We start from the raw sequence: 18,700 nt of genomic DNA on the forward strand, positions 1-18,700 counted from the left end.
TCATCCCAGAGTTTTCAGATAAATATGGAGTCAAATAAAATGAGGAACTTCTGAGTTCAGATTCAAACTGAGAAAGAGTAAATCACAAGATACAAAGAAAATAAAGCTCTAGGACTAAAGCTTTTCAAATCAATGTGATTTTACTGTTGTATCATATCCCACGAGTTCTTCAGTCACATGAGAACTTGAAGCATGTAAGTAATCTAACTAAATCTGACTATTGCTACTCTTCAGGAAAATATTTCAATAACCCATTGACCTGCAACTGTTTCCATTTATTGTCTAAAATACCTTCCTCCTTTTTCTTGATGTTGTAACATTTTTGATAAGTGAAAGAATTTTTAATATTCAACTTTGTAGCATTTGAAACCAGCCTGAAACAGACCATTTTATGAGAGTTGTATAAACTTCATTTAAACTGAATCCAAGGAAATGGAGAAAGAAGTATTGCAGATGAATGATTTTTAAGGGGCTGGAAGGAAGATACACCATTATGTAAAGGAATGTTTAGTATCAAAGCATATAAATAGCTTTAGCTGACAGCAGAACAATAACTTCAAAAGATCACAAATTATTCTCAAATTTTAATAAAAAAAGGAAGCTAGATTTATTCATTCTGAAGATAAGAAAGGATGGCTTAATTCTCTTCTTCTTTAAGCCTTTTTCAGACATGCTTAACTTTTGATTTCAATACTTTTAATCCTGATTTGCACTAATAAAAACTAGGTGCGAGTGAGTGCTGATGATTCTGTATTGAAGTTAAAGGAATAGTTAAAAATGTCCATGAATATTCATTTAAATTCAGAAATGAACTCCAAATTGATCATGTCTATGACTCTTTGTGAATGTGCTCTCTCTCTCTCAAGCACTTGAAATTATCTTTCATGAATATTTGAAAAAGCAAATTTTCAATTAGACTTTTCAGGTACTTGCAGAAAATAAATTTTCAGTGATATATTTAATTGTGATATTTGGATTTCACATTGTGTTGCCTGGTATTTGCTATCTATCCTATGGGACTGCATACCTGAAGGACTTCAGGAAGGTTTCAGCTGGATGGAATGCTTTGGAGAACCTTTACCTTGTGAAATGCGGGACTTGTCCAGAAGCAGAAACAATTCTGAAGATGTAAGATAGTAAGAAACAGTGCAGTTTTCAAATTTCTATTTGAGGAATATATTTTTTATAGTGTATTGAACATTGTATTTCAGCATAAAGTGAATCTTAGAGGCCAATTTCTCCTCTTTTGTGCTATCAGGAGATTGTCACTTGCAAGTTCAGTGACTATGTCCAAGCAGAATGATTTTAAGAAAGTAGTTGTTTTTGTTTTTGTTTTTTTTAACCCATTTAAGTCACAAGAATCATGGTAGAATGCAATGGTTGATAGTTTGGGTTAACCTAGGAAAAGTGGTGTACATGTGATTGTCATTGGAACTCCAAAATGTGATGTATGGTTTCAATTAGAAACTAACTTCAGGTAAGGAGCCCCAACTCCAGTAAGATGTTTGCATAAAACAGTTTAACAGTTTAAGCATCATCTTCAGTGTCTTGTGAGTCGCAGGGTGACCCAAAGCTGAAAATAATAATCTTCCTAAGGAATACAATAAAAATGACAGTTCAGCAGATCGTCCATAGCAGGGGAAGAAACTCATCATGGTGGGTGAAGCAGGACAATGGTACGTGTCCTGCTTGGCGTGTTTGCATTTGTATTCCCAGAAACAAGGTGAGAATGAAAGGACTTTCGACCATTCCATGGACCTAGCAGGATCAGTTCTGACCTGAGCTGCAGTGTATGAGGATGCTGGGGAAAGCAGCTGCTAGCAGCCCACAGAGATGCCTGCAGGACCCTCTTGGCTAGCCTGGAGGAGGTGAGATCATCCACCTTGAACAAGGGAAAGGTGCTGCTCAGGGTGAACACCCTGGGCAAGGTTTGGACCTGTAATTGCCAGCTCACTGTGCTGCTGATCTCATTGGGGTTAGGAGAGGTCCTTATCAATAGCTGCAGTTTAGAAGTGCTCTTACTAGTTGTAGTTTACTTTTTATTTTGTGAGTTTATCCAGTGTTGCTCACAGGATTCTAACCACTTATTTTGCTAGACTAAATGTGTCCTGATTAATCTCTTACCTTATTGAGTGAAAGGCACATTCCTTGTGGTGGATTCAGGGCACTTTTTTCCTTGGGGAGCAAAGAACTGAAGTACACATACAGTGCACAGGTATTCCCTCAGAGCAGGGGAGTGGTTTATCACCTAGTTACTGGAGTCAGCTTGAGGGCACCTAACAGGCAGTGCTGAGTTGATCTCCTCGTCAGGCACAGCCAGTGCCTCTAACAAGCAGCAGGAGTGGGGGAGATTGTTTATGATGCATAAGGTACCCTGAGAGGGTCATACAAAAGAAATCAAATCAGGTTTCTGAAACTGAGAACTAAATTATTCATCATGAGCAGTCTTTGCTTGCAAAGGTGCTGAATACCTTGAATCTCATGTTCAAATATTCTGCAAGCTAGAATATTATTTACTGGAAGAAATTTTGAGTGATTTAAAGCCAGGGATTATTTGGCGCATTGTCTAAGAGATTCATAGACAGTTTATAAACAAGAAAAGAAGGATGAATTATTTTGTTCTGTGTTACTTCTACACCTTTTGTTTTGATAGGAAGGGAATCCAGCCCCAGTGCCTAGAAGGCAATACATGCCAAGGATTGTATTTCCTGTGTAAAAACTATACAATGTGATAACAAAGTTGTACTGCATATTCAGTTTTGATATGTAACCTTTTAAATAAATTGGAATACTCTTTGTGCCCATACGCACACACATGGAGAGATCATAAACAATAATTTCATAAAGGTCACTTCCTCTCTAAGCACTTGGAGCTTGTGGCAAGAGCAGTATAGGGCTATTAAAGGACCTTTATGCTCCTCTTTTTTGGTAAGTGTTAATATTTTTGCAGCTTTAAGCTCTGTTTAATATAAAAGGCTCTGTAGTCTTTCATGAGTCTGTCTGTGCAGCCCTGTGCCATGGGCTCCAGGGCTGCCTTCCCATGCTGCAGGGCTGGTGAATCCCCACATTGGCTGTGGGGTCTGGGGGGGGTTACCTGAGGAGGCAGCATGATGCAGCATGGCTGAGGTTGGCAGGTCCTTTCTTCTGCCAGTGGGGGGAACACAGCAAGATCCAAACTGTGGAAGGCTGTTGACCTTTTGTATCAGTAGCATCTCAAAACAACCAAGCAGGTATCTCACTGTTTTAGTGTCCTTGGGCACCCAGTCAGTATGTGAATGCCAATAGCAGCTGAGGGACCTTCACCAAGGCAAGAAGTACCAGGTGCCCGCTGGGCTCGGCCCAGCTACACAGCACGTTGCTCAGCTTTTCCTGCTGTTGCCTTTGAAGGCACTAATGAAGTTCTTTGTGGAATCATTTTATTTTGGTCCAGTGGAAAACTTGTTCTCTTGGTCTTGCTTTTCTCCAGTAAAATATTTTGTCTCAGATGAAATTTTTGGAAGCTCATAGTCCATCCAGCCACCATTAAAACTATTATCTTCAAGTCTTTAGAAACATCAGTGCATTTTTTTACAGTCTCTGCCTATATTATGCCTGCTGGGCTGTTCTTTCCTGTGACTGACAAGATAGCCTAAATCAATATCCTTTTATTTTCAGGCCTTTATTATTTTAAGGAAATCCACATCTGTCTTGCTGACAGTTCATGCAGGGAAAGTTACTGCCCACTGTAGTGGCATCAGAGGACACCTTCAGCAGGGTAAGTGCAGTTTAACTGGTGTTATTAAAATAGCCCTTGGCCTGCCGGTATGAGTGGCATTTGGGGACCTCTGCCCCATAGGAGAGCTGAGCAGAAGGCTGAGACAGGGAGTTTAACTCTGAGGAGATGTTGTCTCTTCGTTTCTGCCTGCTGGTGTGGGGCCACTGTGGTTCACAGATAGAACAGGATGTTTGCAAAGATTTTGGCAATACTCAGAGGTGTCGTAATTTGCAAACACCACAGTGTGCCTTGGGAAAGGGTGCTTGATGTTGCAGGCACAACCTCTTCAGCAGGCAGAGGTTGGTGCTGCCTGCTATGGGAGGCAGCTTGTCCATCTGCTCATGGGGATGCTCCTGCACTTGCTCTGCCACAGCTGGAATTGTCCCCGTTGCAGACATGGCACTGTGCAGAGCTGGGGCCAGACCTGGGACAGCATCTGCTGCCGGCATCCGCACTGCCCTTTGTTTATTCAATAAGTAGGAATTTTGTTTAAAATTATTTCATTTCTCTCTCAGTGAGAAGCCCTTGAATTCAAAGCTTTGATTTTCTCTTGTGTGGAAGAGCTGTGGCTAGCATCAGTCTGCAATGTCAGGAAGGTTACATGCACTCAGCAACAGAGATGTGTTGGCCCGAAAGTTCACATTACCCAAGTGACTGTCATCCTGAAAAATCTTTTCACTAGTTGTGTGGGCAAGCTGATAAAATCAGTATTTCCCAAATTTAAAGTATCAGTGAGGGATTTTTGCTAGCCCCTCCTGCATGAGCATGGACAATCCTATTAATGGTCTTTTTTATGGGATTCTTAATAACTCACCTGAATTAGAACACATTTGCATGATACAATTTTAAACAGTCATATTTTTGATGGTATTATAGACTTTAAGGTGTTTTTAACATTACAAAATGCAAATCTATTTATACTTGTCCCACATCACTCCACAAGCTGTAACTATTTTTTCCTCAAGCTGATGCACTGTGGCTGGTACTTTTACTCCTCTGGCAGTATTCATCTGACCTTCTCTGTGGGTCCTGATCCCTGGACCAAAAGGAATCTTTTCTAAAGTTCTATATAATCTTCCCAGAAAAGGGATAGACTTCCATCTCATAAAAAGGAATCACAGATGTAATTTCTCTTGTGATTGATAAGCATCACTTGTAAATTAACCTGCTTTGTAAAATGGCAAAAAAATGGTTGGAGCAGTTAAAAGAAGGATCTAATATGAAGAAAAATATATTCCCATAAGAAGGAAGATAAATTTCAGAATGGAAAATATGAAATTATTTTTAGACATTAAATTAACAAATTAATTTGCCTGACATTACCTCCAATTTACATAGAAACTATTTTTCACATTTTCTGTGTAGATCATTTTCTATGTTCTGCTGTGACTGAGGGAAAAACAAAGCAGATGAGTCTGTGAAGGCAAGAGGAAAACATCCTAAAAGTCATTTTAACTCATTCCAAGAGTTGTGCTGTGGGCAGAGATTCAGGGAATGACAAAGGCATGCGCAGAGGGAGTTAGTGATGCCAGGGTAACAGCTGGTGTCTGAAAAAGCCCAGTTTGCTGTTCCCTGTAGTACTCTGTAAGGAGGCTTGGGGTGGAGCTACTTACTGACCAGGCCAGTGTCTAGCAAGGAGGAAAATGCTGTGGAGTTGCTGGTCTGAAACTCTGGCTTGCAAGGCCCTGACTGGTTGGTATTGAGCATAGCAAAACTGCATCCTAACTCCATCCTGCAATGAAGAGGTGGAAAGACAGCTCCTTTCTTGGCTGCATGGAATTAGTGGGAATGACTGCACCAAGGAAAGGTCTGTGGGGTGGGCCTGTGGTTTCTGTTCTGCTTACACAAGTAGACATTGCTGCTAGGCTAGGTAGACCTACATGGGCTCATCTGTGTTCTTCTGTGTCTTCTATCAGAAGACTCTGAAGCAAATTTTTTATTTGTGGCTTTTTGTTTTTCTATTATTTCTGAACATCCCAAAGCTGAACAGCCAATGAAGGCCAAAGACATGTTAAGGCATCAGTTCCACAAAAAAAACACAGCACTGTTAAGTTGTATGATAACAAAGTCCAGCATGTTTTGGTACAGGAGGACTCAGGTGAGCATGTCAGCAGGAGCAGCTGATTTGCACAAGAAGAGTTCAGCTCCTAAGCCCCACTGAATGTCCAGGAACAGCCACAGGCAGCAGCTTGTTTTCAGAATTTTGGCTGTCTGGTTACTCCTCCTCCCACTGTATCCTTCCCCATTTTCTCAGTGAGGAGAATAGGAAACATCCATTTACTCTTCCTAGATCAAACTCTAACGAGTCAATAATGAGACATATAGGTATCCTTTCTTCCTACTCGGGCACATAAAAAACTCAGCAAGTTTTCCACCAAGACTGGAAAATTTGCTCAGTCAAGCTTTGTATGATGACACTAGGAGAACAAAAGCAAAGTTCAAATATGCCTACAATTCAGGACCTGAGTTTAACTCACTATTTTAGGGACATTTGAGACCAATACATGAATCTGAAAGATGATGTATGTATAAAATGTCTAATAAATATCTCAGATTTCTTTCATGAGCAGTTAAAAAAAAGTTCACCAGCTCTGCCCTTGTGTTTTTGACATTGAAGTTCAGTAGCAAACTCTGTGAAATTGGCCATTGACATTAACTGTGGCCAGGGGAAAGAAATGACAATGTGAAGATATTAGGAAGAAAGAAATAAAAAAATAATTTGCCTGTTCTCCTTTCTTTCGTCTTTTGCACAGTTTGGCAGGGAGCTTGGGAAGGGGCTTTTCACCTCTTCAGGGAGAGACATAAACTTGGACCACATAGTCTCAAACTCTGCCAGCTTGTCATTCAGCTCATACATTCAAGATGTTGCATATTAATAGCACTCCCTGATGGCTGGTGGATAGGGGTCTCTTCACCTATACAAAATAAACCTCTTGGCACAACAAAGAACAAAAGAGGCCCACACAGGAAAAAAATACACTTGAGAACTGGTTTGGAGAAACTGCACAGATGCTCATGTGCAGATGCATATTTCAGATGTTCTTTTTCCTGATTAGCATGCAGTAAACTCACCTGTTTTTCTGCCCAGAGGACTCATAGCAGAAATGGAGAAGCACCTCTGTGACTTCAGTTCTTTTCCCTATAAAATGATTTCTACAGGACCCTTTTTCAATTGCCTTTCCTTGTAGTCACTGATACCCTTTTCAGTCTCGCTCTTGGACATGTCTAAGCCAGCAAACACAGGATAGTGTCTCAGGATGGAGACAAAGCATGAACAGTGCAGGGAGCTGCACATTGAGGAGAAGGGAATGAGTGGATGGATTGGTCACACCAGCTCTTACTGTTCAGGTGCATTGAAAATGCACAGGCAGGATGGGTTCTGGCATGGGTGAATGGGAGGATGAGCTCCCAGGACTTGAGTGAGAAGCCAGCATTCCTGATCCACTAATGGTCTGACATTCAGCACATATGTAGCCCTACCTGACATCTGGTCATGGGATCCAAGAAACCTGCTTCCCCCAGTCCCTGCAGTGTACTGGTTACCAGAAGTGTTTGCTCTTAATTCTCACACTGATCTCTACAGGCAGATCCTACGTACGCCAGGGGAATACATTTCCTTTGTGCTTTGCTCCATTGTAGCTTACTCCAATGGCAGAAAGCAGAGTTCAGTCCTAGCCATGTGTTTTGTAAAAATGAGCCTCAGAAGGAGAAAGCAGGGAGAGGATTACTTATACATGTGTGGGTATCTGATGCAATCCAGTTTTCTGGATATTTCTCCATATACTTAGAATGGAACATGAGCAGTCCAAACTATTTTCAGAACTGACAGTTTTTCTTTTCACTGCAACAATTGTTCTTCAATACACTAGAGTATGCAAAGTGATTCAATAAACTTTTAATTAGGAGTAGGAGTAACTGTGAAACTTAAGGGAAAGCTTTAGCCAAAACGAAAGCTGACTTCAGCTCATACCTGCTCTGCAGGTTTTTGTTAACTTTAACATCTTGGCATTTGTTGTTTTCTGGCAAGGCTGAAAGCAGGAGTCCTGAAAGGACCTAAGAAAGATTGGGTTTATGATGCTCTTGACCAAGGGAAGACCCAGCTAAAATCTACTCTGATGCAAGCCATGGGCTAAAGCAGTCTGGATACATTTTGATCTGAGCTCTCAGGTATTTCTCTAAACCAAAATATTAAAAAAGTTTGAGGTTTTAAAAAAGCCTAGAATCTTTTCAGGTCCTTACAACAGAGACCAGATTACAAATGGAAGTCTCCAGATAAAGCTGAGATGGATTTTGCTGCAGTGGCTCTTTCATGCTTTGACTGAAATCTGCTGACTTGACACCAAGAATGCAAATGCACAGTGGAAGGGATCTCTAATTTTTCTTCAGCTGTCTAAATCAATTGGGTGTTTGAGGCATGGCAGTGTATTTCTTAAGAACTTCAGTTCTTACTATTGTCCTCCTAACAAAAGTTACCAATCCCTTCGCAGTTTGCAAAGGAAGATGCATCCCAAGGATCTATTGCTGTGTGCACTACATGTAGAAAGATATGTTTAAGGAAATATGAGACATTATGGATCAAATAATGATGTGGAAGCCACTCTGACAAACAATGAAGATAATTCTGGATGCACTCCAAATATCATTACTATTGTTTAATTTCAACTCCAGTCCTGCATCTGCTGAAGATAGTGTCAAAGATTATAATCTCACCAGACAGATACAAAATGCAAAACTGAAATTACGTTGCTTAATCATTTTGTTTACTAGTAGTGTTAAACTGTTGGTTTTGTCTGAATCATGCAGGACAGCAATGACTTTTACCTTGAAACTCCTCTGAAAATGCAACCGTTTAGCATCAATACCACTATATGAAAGAGTTTGATAGGAGTCACCACGGTGAGGAAAGTATAATGGAATTCCAGGTAAGAGTTCTTTGTAATGAATTCATTCCTTACACCATGTTAACACCCACACATGGAATTAGGGACCTTTGTAACACAATGCAACAATTTACTAGAAATCACAAAACACCAATTATAGAATTGGAGTGAAATTGGCTGCCAAATCCTCCATCCCTGATAAAAGAAGGATAGGTAAAGTCATGCCAGCACATTTTAACTCCTTCCTGAAAATTTATTTGGGTCCATTGTGTAATTTCTTAGTGATGCAGTAGATTAACTGCAGTGCTATGTGTATGACATGAAATGCAAAATAGAATAAAAATTAATAGGTCATGAACAGCAGTGAATATGAACTGAATTTGGATCATATTTATTTAAATAATTACAGCAGATCATTAACTTTGAGAATCTCCTGACTCATGCAACTGAAAAGCGAATCAGCTTCTATATTGTATATTTGGTTTGATAAAAGAAAGCAAGGCAGTATAAAAGAAGCATGCAACTGAGGTTCCACAGCTGATATTTTATAAAAGCACAATTAAATGTCAGTATTTTACAAAGAACCCTTAAATCCTCAGAGTAAATCTTTTCTGTTTTTACTGGTAACAGAGTACCAAACTGTAAGCAGAACCGAGCAGGATCTGACTTTCCATCACAGACAGTTAATAATTAAATCAAACATTATATTCAACAATAGAACATATGCATCAGCTTCTTTCAAATTGCATTTCCTTCCTGTTAGATCCATTAGTATAAACCAGACTGCCTTTAGAAAACCCCTTATTGCTGCTGTCTTTCAGCACAGTTCCTGAAATGGATAATGTGGTGCATATTATGGGCAATTACACAGAACTCCCTAGTGATAGGGTTTTAGAGTTTCAGAATAAAACAGCTGGAACTACAGGGCTGTAAACTAATCTGAAAAAGAGACAATAGTAAGACATTTAATGCACATTGTTTGAACATGGACAAAGACTAGATATGAAATACTACATATCACCATACCTACTGTATTGCACAGCATCTTCTCTGCAAAATCCTGGTTAACTCTTGAAAGACAAGACCGTCAAAAGCCAAAGCTGTAGAACCCAAGCTAATTTGAAACATTAAAGGAAGAAGTCTTGATCCAGAGCCCTGGTTTTCTCTTAATGTCAGTGGAGTTTGGAATCAAATCCAGAACCCTGTTCAAAAATGATAATTTAGAAATGAATGCATAGTGAATATTTACCTATACATGCTAAGAAGTTATGTCTTGTTCTTTTACTGTTTCAATACAGTCTGAAAATTTAGCATTTTAGGTGCAAAAATTGCACTTGCTTATATCAACACTGCTGCTACAATATGTAGTGCTTGATCCTCCATCAATTCAAATTGATGGCAAAGCTCCCATTAATTTTAGTAATGCAGCAGCGAATTTTTAGAATAGCACATGCACCATTTGAAAGCACAATGACCATGATTACATGTGTAATCACAGTAATTGTGCACACAATTACTGGTTGGGTATCTAACTGCTTTTCAAAAATCAGTTACTCTACTTGCATGTATACTCACAGCAGTCGCTTGTGAAAATACAGTGCAGCCGAGAGCGTCCCTACCTCTGTGCTCACCACTGAAATAATACAGAAGAGGGCTCTGCCTGTGGCAGTAGGTATGTGGGGTAGAGAAGCATATGTTTATGCTGTGGTGGTGTGAACAATAAGAAAGGAAGAGAAATGGTTGCAGTGTCTCTGGGTAAGTAAAAATGTGAAATTACTTCAACTCATTTTTCAAAAGGACAGAGACTGATTTTCACCAGCTCCTTTCTTGTGATCCTCCTTATCAGCAGGGTCCAGCAGGCATCAGCAAGTTAGTGTTTTGTAATGCTGTGGTAAAATGATCAAATAATTTAGCAAATAACACCACTATACTGAAATAAAAACCAAAACAACAAAAAAATAACATAAAATTACATAAAATAACATAAAGTAAAACAAAGCTGAGTAAAATTTTGCAGCTTAAAAAAATCTGAAAACAATTCAAAGTTTCAGTGTAGTGTGCTGTGAGTTTTTTACATTGCAGAAGCTTAAAACCAGCTGTTGTGGCTAGCTCTGTTTTAAGAGGCGACTTCTTTTACTCAGAAGATTGATTTTTATGGTCACAGTGGTATATAAAAGCACATCCTCCGTAAGATAGTGATAAGACTTCCAGATCCACCCTTTTGCTCAGCAAAATAGTTGCAAAAAAGAAGATTTGACACAACCATTTTATTCAGCTGTCCCTTACAGTCATGGCTTCCCTCTTCCCCTGCAGAGCGAGGAGCCTGTGTTCCTTTCCCAGTAAGAGCTTCTTGGCCCCACAGGAGAAGGGACCGAGGAGCTGGACAGGCTAGGCCTGGCTGCCCAGCCTTTGCTGTCTTGAGGTGCTGTGTGAGGGAAGGCTGGGCCAAAAGTCATCATGAGGGAAAGTGGGTGTAAATAAAAAGCCAGGGAATGCCCTCTTCCTGGGGGAGAAACAGACACTCTTTTAGAGGATAAGCACTCCAGGGGTTGCATGAGGGTGAGCAGGTAGCGTGACATCTTCAGGAATGGCCCCTCACTGTGCAGGGACAGGCAATGGTGCTCACACAGCTCGTGAGCGCAGGTGCTCCGACGTAGCCACCTCCGGCAGAATCTAACGTGAAGTTAATATGTCCTTCCATATGGAAGAATGCTAAAAATGGCTACATGAACTTCTTACCAGGCTGCACGTCACTGGGGGAGTATGGCTAGGCTGGGAGGGCTCTAGCAGCCTACACCTCGTATGTTTACCACGGGAGGAAACCTTGTGAAGTTTGCTAGGGTGGATGTAATTACAAATTACACATGCTGTCTAAATAAGAATTTTTTGTGAAATACCATACTGTTTGGAGGTATTTGGGTCTCATCTTTCTTTGTTTTAGAGGTTGAAATTCTGAAGCTCAGCCCCATATGCAGCATTTCAGTCCACCAGTCCCTTCCGTAAGTGTTTGGGAAGCTTGGCTCTGGGCTAGGGTACGCTGAGGAGGCAACAAACCAACAGTCTCTGCCAGGCAGAAGAGGGAACAGTGCTCAGACGCTTCGAAAAACATTTGCTCTGCTACTAGAAATCTTCAGCGTGTTACCTTTGTGCTTGAACAAGGCCTGGGAGCTTTGCACCATGTAAAAGGCTGTGCTTCCTGGTTTCTCAGAGTGCCTCTGCATTCTCTACAACCATTCTGCTGATAACTGCAGCAAATTTTGCTCTTTATTTCATTAAAATAAAAGTGAAGTAACCTCACTGAAGTCCAATCAGAAAGAATTTCAGCTCTCCACATTACCTGGGGCCTGCAGTCTTGTACACGGGAGCTGTGCATGTGGTCTGCATTAAGTATAAAGAATTAAACACTGTCTCTTTTGTAATTAACATCAGAGAGCTGTATGAAGTCTTGAAGCTAAGAAATCCCAAAGCCCTGTAGAAAACATTTCTTTTTACTGATCTGAAGCATTATTTAAGGGAATTCACCCTAAAAGATGGAGAACTGCTGGGGCTTGAAAAATATAAAGCTCCAAGACTCTATGTTGGAGTAAAGTTCCCTCAGAAGTGTGCATTTGGTCTCTGATATCTTTGGTGATACATGCTACCTTGGCTGCCATCTCTGCAAGTGTGGCCTCACTTTCACTGTTATTGCAACGTGTCAAGTGAAATGAAAACAGAAATTTGGGAAAGGATATAATTAACCTACTTGTGAACATTAACCTTAAATATCATGCTAATTACTTCACTAATTTAATCACTGCAGATCTCAAACTTGTTTGTTATATATTTAATTCTGCAAATTGTTTTTGATACAGAGGTGTGGGTAGCTTTCTGTGAATCTAAGTTACTCTATACAACTCTTTGCAAAAGCATGGTGTGTTCGCACTTCAGCGAACAAAACCCACTGTCAACATGACTTGTAATGGCAAGCACCGAAAACATGTCCTGAGGCTATGAGATACAGTGCCCTGTTGTTTTAAAATCTAATGAACACGTTGTGCAGGGAGTAGACTGGGGTAAATTTCTGCCTGCACATCTTCAGGTTTGATTCCACTGGAGTCTAGACTGGAAAGCTCCGTTTTACCTTGTTTCTTTGGTTGTGATGCAGCTGTACAGTTGTTTCTTATCTATTCACCTCTTGATTACTTGAGTCACTCAGAAAATGATGTCCTTGATCTTCAGTCCTTCTTGGCAAGTGAATATTTTGTGCTAAAAGTAACCTAAAATGTGTTTAGATGCTCCAGCTACAATGCTGTCCAAAGTGGCTCTAATTATTCCTGAGAGAAAGCTTTTGAATTTGGGAGTGTTTGTTGAGAAGATGAAAGCTCAGTGTTTGTTCCTGCCTCCACAACGGGAAGTGGGCTGCGCTTGCACTGCCTCTGTGAGCACCCACAAGGCTCAGCAGAGCACAGCATGGCAAGTGTACCAGGATGCTTCCCACTGCTGTGGCTGGGAGAGCCGACAGCTAGGCTGTGGGTGCCAGAGAAAATCCCAGATGGAGGGAAAAACCAAGCTAGGCGAAGCCCTGGAGGCTGGAGGCACCTTCCCCGTCTCTGTCGCATGGAGAGGTGGAGGATCTCTGCTGTGCAGTGCCCCCCCCCTCCATCCATCCATCCCTCTCCAGGGGCTTCAACCAGCCCCATGTTTCAGGCTGTACCCGTGTGGCAGTACTTCTTCAAGACAATTTTTTTTCATTTTACAGATGTCTCCTTAATTGAGGAATCACAGAATCTTAGGGGTTGGAAGGGACCTCGAAAGATCATCCAGTCCAACCCCCCTGCCAGAGCAGGGTCACCTAGAGTACATCACATAGGAATGTGTCCAGGTGGATTTTGAATGTCTCCTGAGAAAGAGACTCCACAATCTCTCTGGAAGGAAGGTGAAAGACTGGGCTTGGTGTTGTGTTTCTGCACCCTAATTCTTACTATCAGAGGAAGGTGCAAAGGAATGCTAAATGTTGGTGATGGCTCACAGCAGGCCTCTGACAGGAGCTATTTTATTAGTTAGGTGTCCATATAAATACCTATTTGGGACTTTATTATTGCCTTATCATTTATTATTCAGAATTTCATGCTGATTGCCTGTGTTTATTTGTTATGTGCTTGCACACGCAATTCATACTGTTTAGTTCATCCCTGGCAATTAGAAAGAAATTTCTGTGAATTTGGCTGAAAAAAGCTGTTTGTTCTTGTTAGTCATCAGAAGTCTGGTTCTTTATATGCATTATCTCAATTTCTGGGCATTTTTTCCCTTCATTTAGTCAAAAAATGACTTCAATACTAATGAATACTGAAAGGCAACCAAGACAGGATGAACTTTTGGACAATTTATGCAAACACAACAGATGAGAATAGATTTACTATAAACATGTCAGGAACAAAAGACTTGACTGCTTTTTAAATACAGTGATACTGGAAGAGATATATGGATATTTTCAACTGTTCATTAAAGATAAAAATATTTTGAAACTATAGGCACTATCCTTTTATCCATTTTTGCCTTCCAGGCTGAGTTGGAAAACTTTGATGTTTTCTTCACCAAAAAATAAAAGTAGTTATAAATTTATTTCTCCCAAGCACTTTCATTTTTGTGTCAATTTACAGTTTTTATTACGTTCTTGGCAGTGTAAAATTATGGTGTTCGGAGAGCAGCTAGAGTCCACAGCTCTGAGTTTTCTGAAAATAGCAATGAAGTTCACTTAATGATGCTTTCTGGCCACTGCCTTTTTTCTTCTTTTTTAGTAATGAAAGGTTAATAAAATGTATGAAAACTTTAACTGCCTGCTAGAGCAACCAACCAATTAAAGGTTATTCCAATCTAAATGACTGGAAGCCCCTGGAATTGAGAAAGTTAACATGCAATAACCAGTACCTGCTGGATGAGATTAATGAAATGGGAATGCTTATACAGGAAAATAATGTATAAGTGTAGTCTCTATAGTTGACTGAGGCATCAGTTCTTACAGCCAGACAGGCATGTACTTAACTGTATATTTTCAGAGTCTGCTTCTGTGCCCTTATAAATCAATAGTAAGCCTTACTCTCAACTTCAGTGGAACTGAGGTTGTTGTCAGTCAATGATGTTGCATGATAGGATTGAGATATTGGAATAGTTTCATGGAATTATCAGCTTCTTCCTCTCTAAAATAGTCTTAAACTCATATAAATAGTAAGGAATTTTAATGTGAAAATATGTGCTTTTGCATCGCTTCTTAAAAACATCGTATCTTGCCAAATCTGCTATGAAGTCAAAACAGTGCACCAAAATGACAGCAGGAGGAACTGTGCAATGCTTGAAGGTCTAATCCTGCCTACTCGCAGTGCTGACTATGCTCTTGCTTTTTGAGAAGATGAAGAAACAGGAGTTTTGGGTGGAAAATAACAGAGTTTTCATTGCAACCTTAGAAAGATATTGGCAATATTGTAGCAGAATGATTCAAACATTCTGAGACCCTTCAAAATAAGTCAAGAAGCTTAATAAGGCTTCATTTTGGAGAGATCATGAAAAACAGATAGCTGAAAGTAATATTTTAACAATTTTTACTGGACTTGCATTTCCAGCCTTTTAAAATTAAAGAGCCATGATCCAACACACATTTATAAATAACATAATGCAGTTGGAGATAATGCAAATGTCTTTATAAATAACACAGTATAGCTTAAATCATTCTTTTTAATGCCTCTATTTTTTTATCCTATATGAACAGGTTTGTGCTGGTCTGCATTAATTAAATTTAAGTAGGATTTCTAAGGCCAGATCATCATTACTTCTATGGCCCTGATTTAAATCTGCAGTAAAACATTTCCCCATTTAGTTTGGTGCTTTTGTGTCATATTTCATACACTAGTTGTCTCTTAATTAAATCCATGATGGCCCACCAACACAGACTATTAAAATAACTATACTTTGCACTTGACATATTTATGAGACAGATTCGTAAGAGTATAGACTGATACTTGAACTACTCACTGAGAAATGCTAATAAGATTATGATGAAGGTAAGATTAGAACATTCGTCTCCTTTTCTCTCTTCTTTTTAGAAATTTATTTTTATAACTGCAATTCACTACTTCTATTTCAGGCTCTTTGATGTTGTTGTATATACCAACAGTTCTTTCTGTGTGGATTTATTGTGGCAATAAAGAGTGGGAAACTGCTAATTTATATCACAACAGTAAAGTGCATGGGTATTGTGTTCCTTGAAGTATGAATGTTTGCAGATGTCTGTAAAACCTTCACATCGGATTGACATAGTCAAGATAATGCATATTAAGGAATTAGTCTACCTTTGGAATTGGGTGATGTAAAGTATGGATTATCATGAAGTGCTGTGTTGTTTCACATTTCCTGCCTTACTCCTTGAGCAGTTGTGTTGATGTAGGGCTGGCTGGGTCCGCCTCTGTGTGAGGGAAGAGGCAGAGACCTTGTGCCTGTGAGCATCTATTGCAGATTGTGCCAGGCAGAGCGTGGCCTTGCCCATCTCCCAGCCATGGGACACCCCACTGGCTTGTCATGGGCTGTGCTGTTTGCTCTGTGCAGCTTGACTGTCACTGCTGAAGTTCAAAATGGTGGGTGTGTGGCCTTGGTGGTTAAGGAAGAGAAAACAAAGCAAATCCACAAGTCCTATGACTTGAAGGGTTGCTTGACATGTGTGTGAAGATTTGATCATTTGTGTGCACAGTTACCTTGAAATGACCTTGTACACATCATTTTTTGACCGAATTGCAGCTATCATTGGTTTGATAATTTTTTTAATAATTTGCATGTGGAGGGTTCAAGGAACTACACATCTGAGAAAAAAGTTACTAGAAGTGAAAAAGTGCTGACTGAATCATGAAAAAGCAGCAAGGATTTCTGTCACTTTTCAGGACCGAGTTGTTCAACTCTTAGGGACCTTTTCACTCTCTCCCCTTTTTCCTGGTCACATCCTTTAATGGAAGAGCTTCTCCTGCACATCACTGAACCAGAGGTCCCAGTGTGAGCACAGATGTAGAGGTTTCTAAATACATGCAGCTTGAAGGGTATTTATGTTACCAGTGTGATATATAGAAGCTCAGATCTACATGATGTTCAGATTTGTTTATGATAAAATATCACTGTGCTTCACACTGATACTCCTTGTGAAAGTAAAAAAAGCATCAAATGCTAGGATTTTATTTACCAATAGGTACAATATTAGAAAGTAAGAATAATAAAGATAGATGAAATATTTCATCCCCTACAGAAGTAAGCCAGCTACAGTTCAGGAAGCTTCACTAAAGACATTAAATCTAATAAAATCACCTACATACACTCCTGACACTAGTAGTAATTAAAATAACTTGTTTCAAAAAACCGATCCTATACAAGAATTGGCAATTATTTCAAAGTTCTTCAAACCAAAGATAACATAATTTTATTCACACACAATGTTCTTGTAAACATGGCTCATACTGGGTTTTACGTGCAGCTTAGAACTGTTAATTGCCATTTTGAGCCTCACAGTAGAATAGAGTTCAATATGTCGCTTTTTCTGAAGTGTCGAGAAATGTTTGAGAAATGCTCGTCTTAGTCTAATCAACTGTGAGTATTTTATTTCTGAATCTTACTTTTTGGTATAAGTGGGTCTGATTTTTCTAAGAGCTTCTAATCAACTTTTTATACTCATTTAATTAGGGAAATCTGTAACAAACTGTGAAGTGTATGTACCAACAGGCTCTTTTGTTGTGTAAAACTGGTGTATTTTCATTGTGAATGTGATTGTGTTTTTTGTACTGACAGGTAGCCTCTACTAAACAAATCAATTCTTTTTCTACATGAATAGGTCAATATGAACAGCATGTAAACTGTTTTCTGAACTGCCTCTCTCCTTGTGGACCCACCACCCAGCTTCCTGGATTCACGCAGCTGCAGCTTTCAGGCAATTCTCCTTTCTGGAAGGGTTACAGGTACGTAAGAGTTCTGTGCTTAAGGAAGAAGGAAGATGTAATAGAGGTTTTACATACGAGAGTGCAGATAAGAGAATGACTGTTTTACTCTCTCTTTTACTTTCTTTCCATTAATTGATTAAAATGGTTTATTGTTGCCTAGAACACCATTGCTTTTTATGTGAGGGTTTTTTTACAAAGAGCAGATGTGCTCACATCTTGCACTGTTTCTCTTTATGTGGTTTTTTGATAAATACAGCAATGAAATCACTACCTGGACAGATCTTTTCTATGGAGTCTCAGAGAGGGGAAGGAGGGAAAGGTAAGGGTCTTGGACTTGGGGCTGGGGTACTAGCCAGGTGGGGAGCAGCAGATGAAGGCAGCGGGGGTTGTGCAATGGCCGGGAGATGGCACTGCAGAGAGTGGGAGGAAAGGCACTCAAACCTGCAAGCAACAAATGCCCGGAGTAGAAAAAAAAAAACAACACAACAACAAAATCTGGAACTATCTGCCTGCCAATGCTGTATAAACTCTGCTCTGACAATAGCAAGAAGTGGGTTTTGGCATATTCTCAGACTGACAACTCTAAAGTTTCAGTAGAATATGGAATGGAGAGCAGCTGATCCTAAAATGCTAGACAAGGTTGCATCAGGATGAAATCTTACGTATGCTTCTGCTATTACAAAGAAAGAGTCCAAGTCTTCAAGATTAATCTGATGTTTCTTTGTTTTCTTTTTCCACCCGTGTTTGATAGGGGACTTGAAATTTCAATACAAATAGTATTTCCAGATCTAGGGATAATTTCAAGCAGCAGCTTTGATCCACAAGTACCTTTCCACCCCTACAGTACAGGTTTTTCTAATGCATGTTGACACCTAATGACAATAGGGTCTTTTGTTACAGAACTGCAATTATTAGGCATGTGACCTTATATTCAATAAATACTTATTTGATAAAAACATAGTTTAATTAATTTCCATTGTTTCTGTTTTAATCCTATACATGCTGATACTATACAATTAGAAAAAAACAGACACATGAGTAAATGTTGCTCATACAAAATGTTTCTATTACCCTTTGCTTTTAAAACCATTAATAGATTATTAGGAGATATAAACATAGGA

At 39.6% G+C, this 18,700-nt stretch overlaps 1 long non-coding RNA gene across 1 annotated transcript; it reads left to right on the forward strand.

The window, feature by feature from the left end:
- LOC127386879 (uncharacterized) lies at nucleotides 1-17,898 on the forward strand. Its single transcript, XR_007890001.1, has 6 exons — nucleotides 1-194; nucleotides 1,034-1,868; nucleotides 3,655-3,754; nucleotides 8,558-8,676; nucleotides 17,474-17,597; nucleotides 17,836-17,898. It is a non-coding gene; the product is annotated as an uncharacterized LOC127386879 (long non-coding RNA).
- The last annotated feature ends 802 nt before the right edge of the window (nucleotides 17,899-18,700 follow it).

The sequence above is a fragment of the Apus apus genome, chromosome 7 (assembly GCF_020740795.1).
Source record: "Apus apus isolate bApuApu2 chromosome 7, bApuApu2.pri.cur, whole genome shotgun sequence".
NCBI classification, from domain to species: domain Eukaryota; kingdom Metazoa; phylum Chordata; class Aves; order Apodiformes; family Apodidae; genus Apus; species Apus apus.